Source organism: Centrocercus urophasianus, unplaced genomic scaffold (genome assembly GCF_019232065.1).
Source record: "Centrocercus urophasianus isolate 14NV4802_14NV808 unplaced genomic scaffold, USGS_Curo_1.0 seq_10, whole genome shotgun sequence".
In the NCBI taxonomy this organism is placed as follows: Eukaryota; Metazoa; Chordata; class Aves; order Galliformes; family Phasianidae; genus Centrocercus; species Centrocercus urophasianus.
The window spans coordinates 31,534,729-31,546,793 of NW_024884142.1; positions in this window are offsets into that span (position 1 = coordinate 31,534,729).

Here is a 12,065-nt window from a genome sequence, read left to right on the forward strand (position 1 = left end):
ATAGACCCTCTAAAACTGTCATGCCTATTTCACTTTTTACATCATTGATTACACTTAGCGAAAGGGACATAAAATATTGTTTATTAATATATTGTTCTGTATCTCTTTTGGACTGCTGTTGCTAACTACATAAACAAGGCAACATTGCAAGCTCAAGCTTCTTCCCATGTAATTCAGGACCCAGTGAGGTCTTTGAGGCAAATCCTACACCTGGCTGAGAAATCCAGACTTTCAATTCTCCAAGGAGCATTCTGCTTGAAGTTTTAGATTCTCTTATCTGCAATGTAGTTTACCTCCAAAACACATGGAGACCACAAGAGCTTCCAGATGCTGAAGATACGACACCTCTGTGATGTCTCGAGGGACCTGAAAAACTGTGCTTCTCCATACTGGCTTCAAAATTCTTTATGGCTCTTCCTCCCAAAAGCATAATTCTCCATAATGTTCTGAGAGAAAGGGGACAACAACGCAGAAAATGTTGGCTTTAAGTCAAAGTCACCTACATCGCCTGTTTGGCTTCAGGCTATAGACAAACCTCTTTTTCCTACAGTAAAAAAGATTTATTTATTTATTTATTAAGCACAGAAATGTCAATACCAGGTGGTTAATTACTTAGAAATACATCCAAATTAAAAACTTTTTTTTTTTTTTTTTTTCATAAAAGAAATGGAAAGAATCAGAAATGAGATTTCAAGAGTAGTGTCTATAACTATGGAAAGTCATAGAAAGTCATTTTGACAAACAGCATGGTCATCAATAATAATTTGTGTTTTAAGAAGATTTTATGGTTTAAAAGCTAGTAAAACATAGGTATTCAGTGATAGCATAAATTTCAGTTTCCCTTTTGGAATCTCTATATTCAATTATTGGTAATCAAAATAGTGATTAAACCACTTTCAAAACAAATTATTCTTTAATTATCAGCTGGCTGTTCCAACTGTGTTAATTAAAGTAAACAGTAAGCAGCTTTTTTCCACTATCACTACCTGCTTCTTGTAACTGAAGCCCTTTACTTTTCTTGATGGAAATTAAAGCACATCTGTTGATTCCATCCAATTATTCTTTTTATCCTGTAATCTAGAGAATTTAATTGCATTTCAAATGGCTTTAAAGTCACATGAAGGTGTACACAGATGCAGAAAATTGACACCACTGCAAAAGAAAATATATACATATATATTTGCTACAGTTAATGAGCTAAGCATATTTGATTTCCAAGTAGTTTTCTGGAGAATGTGCATTTCTTTAAAAATATCCTCATATGTAGATGTTCTTTCATTTCTGTGACCAATTAGAAAAAAAAGTTCTTAAAATCTACCAAAGTTGAGAAATTACATGGACAGAATCGGAGTGTTTATTAAGGAACTATCATAAATGATATCTAACATGTCACTGTTTTCATGCTGCTAAAGAGGAAAAATAAAAAAAGAGACAACCTTTCGAAATAAACTTATCTGCCACCTAACTTTATAAAGTAAATTTTCATGCATATTTCCTCAGGGAATTCACTGTGGTAATAGAATGAGCAACTAGAAAGAAATTTTTTTGACCCTTGGAGACTTTGAGAAACTCCCTTAAGGAAAGGCATGATGTATTTTTAATAAACTTTCTGAAACCTCATGTGAGGAGCTGAAGTAGTTTAAGTAATATTAGACTGAAGTAAGTACAAGTGGTTCCAACATCTATCCCACCCTAAACAATAGATGAGAATTTTTTCAATCTTAAAAGCATCTCCTGAGATTTATTTTATATTTATGCTGCTCAAAGTACATTTGCTTTTTTCTCTCATTTCAGAAATTATCCTTGCTTTTTAAGACTAGTTGTTGTTTTTTTCCTAGTGTTGCAAACATCACACTGTCCAGATTTTGCTGATTTACTTTATTTTTTGAGCTGAACAGGTAGGAGACATAGAAAGGAGATTGTCAAGGCAGACAAAATAGTTACACAGTCTGAATAAGTAGAGAAAGTCTAAAAGAATTCACCAGATACTTCGGATGTGTCTATCAATTTCTGGATTCTTAAGAAAATAAATGCTGTTAGATATCATGCTGTGTGAATTCATTTAAAATACCACAGACACGATTTCTACTGTAGTGACATTTTTTACTAAAAAAAAATCAGGAAATATGGAAAAAAAAGCCCTGGGTACAACCTGGGTTGTACCTACACTGCTGAAGGCTCCATACTATTACATTGACTGTCATATCTAAATGATAAGCAAATTGCTAGCATAGTGGGTTACATCTATCCTATATATTTAAACTTGCTTTTGTCCTACATTTGCCTAGCTTGTTTAGTCTTTACCATATTAACTAATATAAATCTGATAACTCTGGAATCTCATTTATAGCACATCAGCCTACCATGCCAACCTAATAAATGAGCTAGGAGTTACATAAAAGCAAGTTTAGAAAGCTGCCTTGAAGCAAACATTCTTGCTCACCACTTCTTCATAAAATCTGAAGAATCACTTCTGTCAGCTGGGATTGCTTCTATTATGACAACTAACAGCATTGCTTCTGAGTTGAGATTGCTATCCCAGCTACAGAGCTGACTCTCATCTCTTCTCCACCCAAGGGGAGGCAAGCACAAGGTTTGGTGAAGGAATGTTGTTGTTTCCCACTTCACCACAAAGGCCAAGTGTGCTGCAGTGGTTCTACTCTCCCCTCTCCCTGGCGGGAGCAGTGGGTTCCACTGAAAACACGTGGGATGGCTCTCACTGCCTGCCTTCCAAAGGAGACCAGCTCCCTTGGGACTTCACTTCAGCCACAAAAACAGAACTATAATACTTCTACACATACAGCTTGTGGAAGGAAGCACGTGTGATGCTAGCTCAGCTCAGACCTCTGCCCCACGCAGGTCCTTGGGCATACTGCTGCTGCTCAATGCATCACACAGCTGCTATTTAATTTCTGATAAGGCTGCAGCCACCTTAGGGAACAAACAGGAATTGCTGATTTTACCTACAGTTTGGCACATCAGGACTTTCAAATTTTAGTATTTTGCATAAGACCGGAAAGTACTTTGGTTGTGGCATATAAAGAATATAAGAACTTGTCAGTCTCACAGATCTGAGGTCCCAGATGTGTTTCTTTTCTCTACTTCATCAGAAGGCAGGCAGACATATAAAGCAACATGGCAGTACAATACCCAGCCACCACAGTGTAACCTTAGAGTAAGAAAACACAGCCTTGAAGTCTGCTGGTATCAGGATTTTCAGATATTCTCTAAAGAATTGGTTTTGATACAGTATCCTCAACTTCAGCACGAACAGGGGCCTGGTGTTATAAACATCTCTGCTCTTGAAAGCCTCATCAACATTTTCAGCATCTGATTTTTCTCTTTCCTTTCCCTGTGTAAAATAGTATGACAGGGCTTCATCTTTTGTACATGATGTTTCTGTCAGAAGCCTGAGAGGCAAGTCACAATTTATAAGCCAGACTCCTCCCAAAACAATACCTTTGAAGAGCCTGAATACACATCAGCAGTCAAGATTTCCAGTTACAACTTAACAATTCAAATACCTTAATGCAAGTGAGTTTTCTTAAGTTGACTTTTCCTGACAGGTAAAATGTGAAGGGGTTACAAATCTGGTTATGACTCATATTGTTGTTCCAGTATGTATGTGGTATGCTTCTCCTGTTGGCAAAGGGGAAAAAAAAAATCAATGTTTTCAGTACTGTCATACCAAACAAAATAAATGTACTTTGGGAATTGCCAACAAATTCCACCCTCACAGAGGCTGAGGGAGTAATAAGAAGAGTACAATACAAGAAAGTCTTAATGCATCTAAATGATTTCTTATGAAATATGATCCACTGAACAGTACACAAGTCCAGGAACAGGAGACTTTTGATTCCATTTATAGTTTCACTGCAAATTCCACGTGTAGTCATACTCAAGTCACCTTGGACTGCTAATAGGGACAAGAAATGCAACAGCACTTTAGTAACAGCTGTTACATTTGTGGTTCAGCAAACTGCTACATGTGACTTGAAATCCAAAATTTTTAGGGCTGTTTGTTGTGGTTTATCTTCAGACTAGAAGTAAAAAGAATGAATAAGAAACAAATCTTTTTCCACTTTCACTAGGTTTCACTAGGGTTAGATGCCACTTAGTTACCAAAATGCCAATCTAAGAAGCAATCATTACCTACCCAGATATGGATATTTGATTACATGTATAGTATTTTGAGTAATTTTTATCTTAAATTGATAGAAGCCCTTTGCTTTTTTTCCCTCCATTTTACTTTGTGCTTGTTAAACCACTGTACTGTTGTCCTGTTATTTTCAGTACCCTTTATGATGATAAATAATCCTCCTGCAATTTTTCACCGAGATTACAACTTCACTAGAAATGGAACATTTATGTTTGTATGTCCTTGAATTGTTTGATTCAGGCTTCTCTGTACTGAAGCCATCAGTTTAGTTAAATAAAATAATGTGAACAGAAGAGTTTAACTGGCAAAATCAAATCTTTGTGGGTGTTGTTTGTTTGTTGGTTGGTTTTTGTTCAAATCTTTAGGAATTCCTTCCTTGTGATCAGAACTACTGGTTGTTGGTTTGTTGGTTTTGGTTTTGGGGGGGATTTTGTTTTTGTTTTTGTTTTTTTTGTCCTCTATGAGAATTTAGAGAAATTAAAGTAAGTGCATTAGCAATTGATGAGTTATGATTAAAAAGCTGTAAAGAGTGCCATTGCTTTTAACAAATACTTAACCACATTTGTTTACAAAGCATAATTTGCATTAAGTGCATGTCTACTGCAAAACATGACAGAAATCAATTTCTGAGGATATGTGGATTATTGCATTTGCATTTTCTGTTAAAATGTGCATACTTAATCATTTGCAGTGCTTGAAAAAGGGGTACAAGAGACTTCTACTTTGATACAAAAATGTATTGTGTAAACCCTAGTTGTTCTGATGTTGGCTGCTATTTTGCAGGCATCCATTTCTTAATAATAATCACAGCAGTAATAAAATATTCTATGCACATTAAAAAAATATTGGCATATTGGCAAAAAACAAAAAGTAAATCACTGTCATGAATGGTTCCAAATTGATTCCACATAACAGTTTCAGAACATTTACAATATTGTAATATTTCTATAAAACTGCAGATGCAAGCAAATGTTAAAGTGAATTTGCTGATGCCTAAATCTGTACTGATATTGTGAATATGGGCATTAGATGGGTGAATGAATATAATTTACATTATATACATATCAGCTGTGTGAAATGTAGGAATAGATTAATGGCTTTGTATATGAAAGCTTTGATTTAATGGACAAGAAATAAAAAATATATTTCTTAATGATTTTTCAGCCAACCTAGTTTCTCACAGTGAATGCATCATTATTAAAACAAATTTCTCTGGATGATGAAACTGATGATTTTAGCCCAAATTAAGTTACTTCAGAGAGGTCTCAGACCATTGTTAGTGTTCTGCAGCCATGAGTATTAAGGCAATCAAGAAACTCCATTACCTGAGCCAGCAAAAAATGATGTCTCATACAAGTGAAATATCTAACATGCTGCTAGGGAAGATTAATAAATACCGTTACACAATGAAGCTGTAGCTTCCACCCTAAAGGATTTTGTTTTACATATAGATCAGATGTATAGACAGAGCTGCCAGCAACTATTATTGAAAGGAAAGCACTGTAGGAGCAATATCCATCCTTAATGCTCATTTACTACAATACAAATTAGAAAAAGCTATCTTTTAGAGCGAGAAATCACAACTCTCCTAGTTGAAAGAAATGAAAGAAAATCTTGACTAACCATAGAATTATTTTCATTATGACTGACAGTTTTACTTTGTCTAAACTATTCTGTTAAACTATTCTGTTGGTCTATCAAAATTGTTCAGTTAAAATAAGCAAGAAATGAAAAAGTGTAGGCTTCAGTGATCAAATCCAGTCTTCAAAGATTTTAGAATTGTTTATTCAGACAAAAGCCTATGTACCTTATTGATTTATCATTTAAGGATTTTATATAACAATTGTTAAAATTCATCTTTTTATGCATCTCAGAAATTTAACAGACAGTGGTAATCAAGTGGATGACAGGGTATAAATCACAGAGGCGATAAACAGCTTAAACTAAAAGAAAGGAGGTACACAAATCATATTAACCACAAATCATCTGCAACAAGGGCCATGAAAACTAAACATATAAAACTCATAACATTACAGATAAAGGAAAATACTGAGTGTTGCAGTATTATCAGGTTGGTGACAATGGTGCTAACATGCTATGAATTCAGAGACAATACTAACGAAAAATTCAGTTGGTGTATGCAGATTGAATAACTGTTACTTCAGTTTGTGACGTGAAATTTATGTCCAGCGTCCCTGAAAGTGATGTGAGATTAGTCTTCAGTCTTCTGTACGATCTGCTACAGAATGCTGCATTTGAAGATCTTAATAAAATTCAGTATCATCTAAGAAATTGAAAAGTTAAGGAAATCCGCTATATTCACATTATATTATAAAAAGAGGAACTACAAAAATGAGCTTTTACACAAAAAGATTTTAAAAGATTAGATAAAAATGCGAGTGATGTAGAGATTCATCAACTCTTATTTAGAAGCTGAAAGTAAATTGAATATTATCAATTCAATCTTGAAAAGTGCACCAGCCTTACTTGAGTGATTTGGTTAAATGAATAAATCTGTATTAGAAGTCAAGAAGCATAATTCAGAAAGTAGACATTTATCACACAATTATGATTATGAGAGATAGAGCATAAGATCTAAGAAGTTAGAAGAATACTAATATAGATGTGTCAGGAAAGATGTTGGTATAACAATTTGGTAAGGGGACAAAATTTTCTAATGCATCAGACACTGAATTTCTATAGGATGTTTAAGACAAGAAAAAAAAAAAAGAAAATTGATTATGAGTGAACAGCACAATATATCTGGACTTCTACAAAGTTTTGCTCAAGTGACATACAGAAAAACTATGCCATGCATATGCAATCATGCTTCTCATTGATTACCAACAAATTACAAATCTAGTAGCAAAAGGTAATGGCAATTCTATGGGTTCCACAATGGAAGTGGTGCAGACTATTAAAAGAGAAGCTGACCAAAAAGAATTGCCTGTGATCTCATGATAATAGCTGACTGGGGGGAAATATAATGCAAAATTTTATGTCAGTAAATGTATAATGAAACAAAGGGAAAAATAATAAAAAATGAATTAATATTTTTTAAAAACTAATAGACACAATGAAAACACGTACCTGGTATGCATAGTAGATATTTAACAGCAAAGAAAGAGGCAGCAGAGAGAGTCTTATGAAATATTTTACTTGTTCAACAGAGATCAGTCACTCAGATCAAATGTTTAAAAGAAAATATAGAACAAAACACACAACCATGATCATGCCATGACATAAACTCATAAGTGCCTATGAGAAATACTGTTGGGTCCTGATCTCCCCATCTCAGAAAAGGTATATAGAAATATAAATAAGTATACAAGTGACAGAGAAAAGCGAAGAAATGAAATAGCTTATTTACAAGAAAATATGGACCTCCAGCCATTCAGTTCAGTTGTGAGTTGGTACCATGGTTTCAGCTGTGATAATTATTTTTCTTCCTAGTAGCTGGTATGGTGCTGTGTTTTGGATTTAGGATGAAAACAATGTTAATAACACACTGATGTGTTAATTGTTGCTGATTAGTGCTTACACTAGTCTCCTGACATTGTTATTTTCTTCCACATTAGTACAATGTACTGTTTGGTAATACAGCTACAATACCAACAGCAGTTCCAAATACGCAGTTTTTTCTTGTGGGAAAATAATGAAAGAAGAAAAAAGAAAGGGAGGAAGGGAGGAAGGGAGGAAGGGAGGAAGGGAGGAAGGGAGGAAGGAAGGGAGGAAGGGAGGAAGGGAGGAAGGGAGGAAGGAAGGAAGGAAGGAAGGAAGAAAGGAAGGAAGGAAGGAAGGAAGGAGATGAATAAGGGAACAAGCAGCATATTAAAAATGTTGTCCACTGTCTAAGTTTATTGAATCACTGGAGGATAGTTGTTCAGCTGTTAAGACTGATAAATACAATATAGCATCCTAGCTAAAATACATAAAATCAGCTTTTTATCTTACACAATAATCACTGTGTGATTCAAAAAGTAAAAAAAAAAAAAAAAGAAAAGAAAAAAAAAAAAAGTAATCAAGTTATAGAATGTCTCTTTTCCACTTTATATTGAAATTCAATATGTTATACTAAAGGAAAATATAAGGCCTGTCTTTACTCAAGTCCGTGGCCAAGTAAATCATTACCAAACTCTTATAAAAATAGATTTTCTGCCATTGGGTCAATATGCAACTTCTCAGAGGACCATGACTTCATTAAACTATTTGACTTTACTTATGTCTTATGAAATAGTTTATGAAATAACGGTAATAGTAGAGTTGTAGGATGCCTTTCTTGGCAAATAACAGTTACAATGTTTTCAACACAGATGTTCTGATTCGTTTTGTAGGAAATTACAGACAACTCAATACTGTATTATTTTTCACCTTTCAAGCTGTCAGAATAAATACCATGTTAGAGAAATACAAATATTGTACGCAACAAACCTGCAAATTCCTTATCTAAATGATGTCACAGTTTAGCCCAAATAGGCCCAGTTCTGTGACAAGAAAGCAAAGGGACCACAGTCCCACACCTCAGGAAATTGGGAACGGGGAACAGAAAAGGTAGGGAGATGGGCCTAGACAAGGTAAAAACAGCAGCAATAAGCTAAGGGAAAAGCATAACTTATTAAATATAATAGTAGAACATGAGATAATACAATATAATACAATGATTGGAATTGAAGCTAATGAATCAAATAAAATGAGAGCGTGTTTTTGAAACTGAAGTCTTTAATGCTGTAGGCGAGACAGCCATGGAGTGGAGAGAGCAGAAAAAGAGCCTCATGATTCCCAGTCAGTTTTATCTTTCCCTCCTAGTGGACAATGGAAATAGAATAATGAAGTCTTCTGGGAGTTTTAGTTCACTTTTCTCTTCTGAGACCAGGTAACCAGAACTATTGACAATCTACAGAACTGAGCATGGGCTCTTTAACTCCCAGTGCACTACATGATGTTACGGTGTGGGATACTGATAAAAAATCATAAAAACATGACTGATGAACTGTTTATTCTTCCTTTTACTATATACATCATTTCATGCCAAATCATGAATTTACATACATTTGGATAAGTTTGTACTGGACCTATTTATTAGTACTGCGAGTTATAAAATAATAAAGTAATATAAAAAATGTTTGATTTACAATTGTTCATTATTTAAAAGGTTTCTTTGAAGGTAATAAGTACAGAAAAGCTCAGTTCCCATTTTCCTCTTTTCAAGGTATAGTACTCATTCCCTTTCCATAATATCTTGCATCAAAAATCTTAACTAATAGTCTGTCCCTGAATGCATTATTTAGCTCTTCATCCATTTTAGTCTCAATTCATATTTCTTATTCTTCTGTTGCTTCTCAAACACCAATCCTCCTAAATCTTTCCAAGTTTTCTCCCATTTTTTGTTTGGTCTTGTGTGTTGTATGTTTTCAATAAGCCCATTTGTCTGGTAACACTTAAGATAACTTTCTGCCTCAGATCATGATTGTAGCTGACAATTCATATATCCCACTTCCTTACTGTTTTCCAAATCCTCTGCTTCAGTCTGCTTCAGCCAGGCTTCAAAATAGCCATCGCTATCCACCAACCTTTGCAGCTGTCTCTCAACTAGCAGAAGTAAGAAATCTAGACAGACTATTTTCCAAAATCGTGACAAGAAAGGAATAATGAAAAGAAATGAGAGCTTCCCCCAAAAAATAATGATGCCTAACTTATTTATTTGTTGGCAGTTTGCAGCGTATGGTACAAATTATATTTAATTTTAACAAGCTAAATTTAATTTTAAATTGCTAAATTTCTTTTGCTGTATGTAATTGTGTCCATTTGGGATCACCATCTGGAGTTCAAAGAGAAGTAATAAAGATATATATAAATATCCAAGAGTATCCAAAATACAGACAATCTGCAACATAAGTGGGGAAAAAAAAAGAAGCAATTAGCAGAGGAGGAAACAGTCATTGCCAGCAAAGTCACATAAGCAATAGAAAGAGATTTATCAATGAGATTAAAACAAAATTGCCAAAAGTTTGCTGAAATAAAGAGAACTGATAAAAGTCATTCTACCAGTAGTAAGTGGGAAAGAAAGGACTTGTCCTACAAAGTAATAGAGGGCAAATAAAAATCATTCTCAACCAACATCGTAGTTTTCTATGACGGCATAGCTGGGAAGATGGGATAGAGCAGTGGGTGTCATCTATCTTGACTTGACTTCAGCAAGGTTTTTGATACTGACATCCTGATACTGAAGCTGAGAAAATATGGGATAGATGAGTGGACAGTGAGGTGGGTTGAGAACTGGCTGACTGGCAGAGCTCAGTGGGTTGTGATCAGTGGTGCAGAGTCTGGTTGAAGATCTGTGACTAGCAGTGTTCCCCAGGGCTTGGTGCTGGGTCTGGTCTTGTTCAGTATCTTTATCGACGACCTTGATGATGTCCACCTGCAGTAAGTACACCAATGATACAAATCTGGGAGGAGTGGCTGAAACACCTGAAGGCTGTGCTGCCATTCAGCAAGGCCTGGACAGACTGGAGAGCTGGGCAGCAATAAACCAGATGAGGTTTAACAAAAGCAAATGCAGACACTTGCACCTGGGAAGGAATAACTGCAAGTAACAGCACAGTTTGGGACATGACCTGCTGGGGAACAGCTCTGCAGAAAAGGACCTGGAGGTCCTGGTGGATGACAAGTTGGCCACGAGCCAGCAGTGTGCCCTGGTGGCCAAGAAGGCCAATGGCATCCTGGGGTGCATTAAAAGGAGCATAACCAGCAGGTCAAGGGAGGTGATCCTTCCTCTCTACTCTGCCTTGGTCAGGCCTCTCCTGGAGTACCGTATCCAGTTCTGGGCTCGCCAGTGCAAAATAGACAGGGATCTCCTACAAAGAGTCCAGTGGAGCACCACAATGATAAAGGGCCTGGAGCATCTCTCTATGAGGAAAGGCTGAAAACTGGGTCTGTTCAGCCTTGAGAAAAGAAGACTAAGAGGGGATCTGATTGATGTCTGTAAGTATCTTAAGTGTGGGAGACAAAAGGACATGGCCAACCTCTTTTCAGCAGTTTGTGAGGACATGACAAGGAGAAACAGCCACTGGAGCATAGGAAGTTCTGTATCAATAGGCGAAGGAACTTCTTCACAGTAAGGGTGATGGAGCACTGGAACAGACTGCTTTGCAGGGGGATGGACTCGATGATCTCTGGAAGTCCCTTTTAGTCCCTACAATTCTGTGATTCTGTGATTCTATAATCTCAGGAAAAATAGGCAGTCCCTCCAGAGCTTTAGCCTGCGATTCCTCAAAGTCTATATTGCTAAAGCAAATTTCCAATTTACATGAAAAAAAAACAACACGTATTGATGATCTTTTGACAGGAGGAGATGTATAAAAGAAATACAAAAAAATATAATCTCATTCTCTTTCTTAGTCATTTGTGCAAAAGAGGTACAGAATCTACGGAAGTGGGAAGTTACCTATAATTGGCATTCTGTTTTACAACTGAGGAAAATAAAACATTAACTTACTGCATTCTTATTTATTATCATGGTAAAAAAGGGCATCATGACACATTTTCTCTTTCTTATAAATTATTCAATTAGTTTTATTATACAATAAAAGCGATTTAAGGTCCTGCTGGATATACTGGAAAATTGTTTAAAAAGACCAGAAAAGTTGCATTTCCCTACTTTGGGAAAAAGTACATGTTGGTTTGGAAAACATATTATTTGAAGTAATTTTATAATTTTTGTATGTATTTTTTAGGAATGGGGAATGTAATGTATTATTACTGTATTGTTATTGCCCCTCTTATGCTTGATGGATAATTTTGGATATTCCTCCTTGCAACTGTACACACTGCATACTGGTACTCCAAGAGCAACTCAATGGGACTGCTTGATTAATGAGGTTTACTGATCTTGGAGCAACAGGTGGAA